General features: G+C 53.1%; 1 long non-coding RNA gene across 1 annotated transcript; it reads right to left on the minus strand.

Moving 5' to 3' along the window:
* Positions 1–1,980: 1,980 nt before the first annotated feature.
* Positions 1,981–5,568, minus strand: LOC130133392 (uncharacterized). The gene is made up of 3 exons (XR_008813517.1): positions 5,259–5,568; positions 5,084–5,124; positions 1,981–2,135 (listed from the first exon to the last, which is right to left on the minus strand). It is a non-coding gene; the product is annotated as an uncharacterized LOC130133392 (long non-coding RNA).

The raw sequence follows: 5,568 nt of genomic DNA on the forward strand, positions 1-5,568 counted from the left end.
ATCCAGAACCTGTCGTTCACAGCGAGAGCACATTCATCACATCAAACCCCCCTCTGCCTAGTGCTTCACTGACATGGTCACGTTCGGATTCAGATTCCGTCCGCCCGAAGTAAAACAGATACCCCCGGAGTGTGAAGCACTGAGGTGTCTTTGGAAGTCAAAACGATTCACATCGTAATTACCTGGCATTTGGATGTAACTACACTCGTCTTGGTCCATTAACCTACTTGGGGAAGCTTAGCGTGCTGAGTGGCTACGTGTAGTTACCCTCGGGTGTGTTCACGTGCCACTTCTGTGCTAAGAAGGTTGACCGCGTGCAGGTGTGAATAATGAAGCACATCTGTATGGTCAGGTGCTGCTTAGGTGGACCCTGAATGCCTTGCACCGATACTGCAAATGGAATGGAGAAATACATGCACCACAAAGACGGACTTGGCCTCTGGTAGCGACTAAACAGACAGCAGACAAGTTTCTGAGTAATGGGGGACATTTGGAAGAGAAATGCTTGAGTTAAAACTGTTGGAAACCTACCCGTCAGACACGCTGACCTGAGGAAAGGGAGAGTGAGCGGTAACAGAGAGGTGTGATTGTGATTCATACTGCTGTGAAACTGGAACAGTTTTAGTCAGGTTCAGACTGACTAAAAACTTGCCCCGGCCTCCGTTTGGAAGCACGAGGCAAGTCAGTTGGGTCCCCCGGGGTGAAATGTGGTCCAGATGTCACCGGCCTGCACAGCTCAGACATGTCCAGCATATACAAAACACATCAAAACAGATCAAAACTGCAGTTTCCCATCAAAACAACAACAAAAAAAAAACCGCACAAGCAGACCATCACAGAGCTTGAGCATCTGGACACATCTCCAGTTGTTGGACACATCCAGGGCAAGAGAGTGAGAGAGAGAGAGACGGGGGTGGGGGTGAGTCATCGGGGGGTTTGGTTGTCAGTGGAGGAGTGTGTAGGTGAATTCAGAGTGGGCTTTAGCTGTGTGGCTGCAGTCGCCCAAGCAGGAGGCTGAGCTGGCAAACGCCCCACGGCTGTGCAGTGTGGGGAAGAGTGGGAAGGTTGTTTTTCTTTTTTTTTGGGGGGGGGGGGGGGTCGGGTCTGCTTCTTGATCATGGAGGATGAGATGAGAGTTGGTACTGTTCATTCTTTGAGCGAGTTGTTCAAAAGGGGAATTTAAGGCTACCGAGTGGCGGTCTTGCGGTAAGACTCGATCGCGTTGTCGTCATCATCGGACTTTTTAACTGAATTTCGCTCGGAGGGAAGCGACCACGAGTTTCATCGTTATCTCTACATAAATGTGTTTCAGGGATAACGCTCCACTAGCAGCCATAATGCCGAGCAGACTTCTGCGTGTCCCTGAAATGCTGCCAAAATTGTGTCCAGCAGATAAACCTGTGAACTGCCGTCTTCACGAGGCGCTCGGTCACGACAGCAGCGCCTCGCTTCTACTCACGTCGGAGACTTTCACGATGCCGCCCACCAACGGTAGCAGCAAACCAGGGAGGAAGGGCTGTGCTTGTTTGTCAGTGACATCACCGGCAGGCAATCTTCCACCCCGTTTTGGTGGCTTTTTAGAGACACGCAGAGGCTCGTGGAGGGTTACCCCGACAACGCAGAGAGGGCGCCATGTTGAAAACGGCGATTTCTCTTTAACGCTTGTAAAAACGTTAGTAAAAATAAATCTAGGAGTGACAATGTCAATGTCAGTGGTGGCAATATTCTGAAAGAGCAGCGATGATATGAAATGGATGATCTACACTTCATTGCAGCGGCATTAACGTTCACAGGTTAGAAAACGTACAGAGAGCAGTCCTGTAAATAGGCTTCGAGTAAGGGGGGGGAAAAAAGCAGCAAAAAACGAATTGCCAACGTGTTCATGGTGACGGCCTGTACAGCAGAAACACGCCTCCAGGATCAGGAGAGCGAGGGCAGGGCGGGGAACAGGGGCGGGGGAGGGGGGGGATGCGGGGACGGGGGAGTCTTTACACTACCTACTCACCTGACAATCAATTCATCTATCCACTTCCTCTCCTCCTTCCTCCCTCTGTCTGACGGACGAGGCAGACCGAAGGCCACAACCTCATTCTGTCTTGACGCCATCTTTCCTTCTCCGACACCTTGTCCAGCGGCTGTCAGAGCAAAGGCCGGACAACTCAGTCCACGGTACTGGTGTGTGCGTGTGTTTGTGCATGTGAGCGTGTGCGAGTGCATTAAGCCTTGTTAAAGCAGACAGATAGGAAATACTACACATACGGTCGGTCAGGATGCGTATCCAGCCAATCCAGCTGATCCTAACGAGACACAAAGGGTGAGCTGCCGAACCAGAAAAGTCCTATAAGAACCCTGAGATGGGCGACAATCTGTAGGTCATGCCGGCCTCATATTTGGGCCGGTCATCACTACACTATAGGATGTTTCTGATAAGGACACAGTCTGTGAGGGACTGGAGAATGCGACTGCTGTTAAAACCCTCCGGCACGAGGCCCCCCGTTTAACAGCCGAAGACCGCCATGCTTCAGCTTGGCTCTGACACAGAAAACAGCAGCGAGACTGAGAGCCGTGCAGAGCAACACCCGCCATTTCCACTGTCAGCCAAGCAGCTTCGTCCGGGCAGAACACTTACAAATCTATGCGGAGCATCCCTGAGTCCAGCCACGGCAGATACAACCGTCCACGGTCTCACGTCCAAGTTGCTACGGTTACTGGGGCGGGGGGGGGGGGGTCAGGGAGCGGGTGGTGGGTTGTTTGATTGTTGTCAGCTGGGTGGGTTCTGAGAAGTTGATTCCGAAACCAGTGCCATGACAGCAGATCCAAGATGGCGAGCGGCAGTGGCGGCGGGAAGCGCTAGTGTGAACGGCGGAGGAGAGAGGCGAGTGGGGTGAGTGGCTAGGGAAAGGGTCAGAGAGGAGAAGGGGGTGGGAGGAGGAGGAAGAGAGGCGAGTACGGCGATGAAAAGGAGTTCCCTAACGGGCGGGGGGGGGGGGGGGGTAATCCACACATGCCAAGCATCAATACACAATTACTTAAAAGGATTTCTGTTCGCAGGTTTTACTGTGTCCTACTACAGAGGCAGACTGCTACAAACACGACGCGCCGGTACACACGACAAATCAAGTCCAAGTCTGCCGCCATTTTTTTTGGGGAGCCCCCCCCTTTTTTTCCCTCCCCAATTGTACTCTGCCAATTACCCCACTCTTCCGAGCCGTCCCGGTCGCTGCTCCACCCCCTCTGCCGATCCGGGAGGGCTGCAGACTACCACGTGTCTCCTCCGATACATGTGGAGTCGCCAGCCGCTTCTTTTCACCTGACAGTGAGGAGATTCGCCAGGGGGACGTAGCGCTTGGGACGATCACGCTATTCCCCCCCTCCAGTTTGCCTCCCCCCCAAACAGGCGCCCCGACCGACCAGAGGAGACGCTGGTGCAGCAACCAGGACACACACCCACATCCGGCTTCCCACCCACAGACACGGCGAATTGTGTCTGTAGGGACGCCCGACCAAGCCGGAGGTAACACGGGGATTCAAACCGGCGTGTTGGTAGGCAACGGAATAGACGGCTACGCCACCCGGACACCCCCAAGTCTGCTGCTTATAGCTGTACTCGGCCAAAATAGGCCGTTATGCGCGCGCGTGTGTTCATGTATTGGCTGTCTGGAGGAGGATAAGTTCTCGCTACCATCTAATTCTCCTCTTACTGTAAACCCTCGTTATCGCCTTTTTAACTAGTGAACATTCAGTAAAACCTTCTAGTTTTGATACTGCAAACAATGTGTCTTTGACTTCCACTGGTGTGTGTCTGTACTGGGTCAGTGTATGTCTAATACTGTGGGAATGGTGAGTGGAAGTCCCGGGGTGGTGTAGCGAGGTTATATCAAGTCAAGTCAATTTTATTTGGGCAGCCCATTACCACAAATGACCAATTATTCTCGGTGAGCTTTACAGCGACACATCTTGTCCTCGGACTGAGATTCGAGCTCCCGCTCCCGCCAAGTGTGTAAGCCGCGTACTTTTTCAAACTCTGACGGTGAACTGAGTCTAAATATGTGCACGGGATGAAGTGCTCGTGCACGTACCCGCATGATTAAGCGCAAGACACGTCAACGTCTCACTGCAGCCAGGGACCCGAAGCTGGCAACCCTGTCACAACCCCCACATGACACTGTCTGTTCAAACACCACCCAGCGACCAGACGGAATGGAAGGCGACGGAACGTTCGCTTTTTAACATAAAGGAAAGTGGAAGTACATCAGCCATGTTTGGATTTTTCCTCTCCAGCTGTACTTGGCCAATTACCCCACTCTTCCAAGCCGTCCCGGTCGCTGCTCCACCCCCTCTGCTGATCCGGGGAGGGCTGCAGACTACCACGTCTCCTCCAATACATGTGGAGTCACCAGTCGCTTCCTTTCACCTGACAGTGAGGAGTTTCACCAGGGTGGCGTAGCGTGTGGGAGGATCACGCTATTCCCCCCCAGCTCCCCCTCGCCCCTGAACAGGCGCCCTGACCGACCAGAGGAGGCGCCCGTGCAGCGACCAGGACACATACCCACATCCGGCCTCCCACCCACAGATGCGGCTAACTGTATCTGTAGGGACGGCCTGACCAAGCCGGAGGTAACACGGGGATTCAAACCGCCGATCCCCGTGTTGGTAGGCAACGGAACAGACCGCTACGCCACCCGGATGCCCCCTGTTGAAACAAAATTAAGTAATCAGATGGAATTGAAGGTGACAGAAAGTTGGCTTTTTAACGGAAAGGAAAGTGTAAGTACATCAGCCATGTTTGCGATGGTTTATTGCTATTGCTTCCCTGCCATATATACGTATATATCTATCCAAGAATCTGTCTGACTAAGTAAATAGGACACACAGTAAAACCCAAGAAACCAAACTATCCCTTTAGGGCAACACATACACACACACACATCACAGGATAGGCAGACAGGCAGGGTGTAGACAATGTTTTCCTGAGCTGATATTGGATGGGAAAAGGCGGCTCATTTGATTTTGTGGGGAGGTTGCCAAACCCCCCCAGACCCATCTCTCTCTCACACACACACACATTTACATACACACACACCTGGGGTGTCCATCACAGGTGGAGAGGAGCTACGGGTGGTGCTGATGGTGGATGAGAACAGGGAGTGTTCTATCAAGGCACAGTCAGAGAAAAAGGGGTGGCAGGTGTGTGTGTGTGTGTGTGTATGTGGGGGGGGGGGGCAGTGGTTTTGTTTTCGTTTAGTCGTTTTCTTTACCTTGGTAGCGAAGAAGAGCGAGAGACAACGATTTCCTGCTGCTGCAACTGGTGTCACACTAAAAGTCCTCCCCTTCTGTGGCCCGCGCCGCCACGCTCACGCGTGGGACGCACAGCAGCTGCCCCCGGCGGCACGGTGACCTAATTCAGTTGAGATAGTTAGTCAGAGGGCCGTGCGGTCAGCGGGGCTTGGCGGCAGAAGGAGGGATATTACACATGCAGGTCTAGAGTAGAGTGGACACAAGAGACACACAGGGAGGTTTTGGTGGAGGAGTAGGCAAGGAGAGACCAGACCAGACCAGACGCACACC

Source organism: Lampris incognitus, unplaced genomic scaffold (assembly GCF_029633865.1).
Source record: "Lampris incognitus isolate fLamInc1 unplaced genomic scaffold, fLamInc1.hap2 scaffold_302, whole genome shotgun sequence".
NCBI classification, from domain to species: domain Eukaryota; kingdom Metazoa; phylum Chordata; class Actinopteri; order Lampriformes; family Lampridae; genus Lampris; species Lampris incognitus.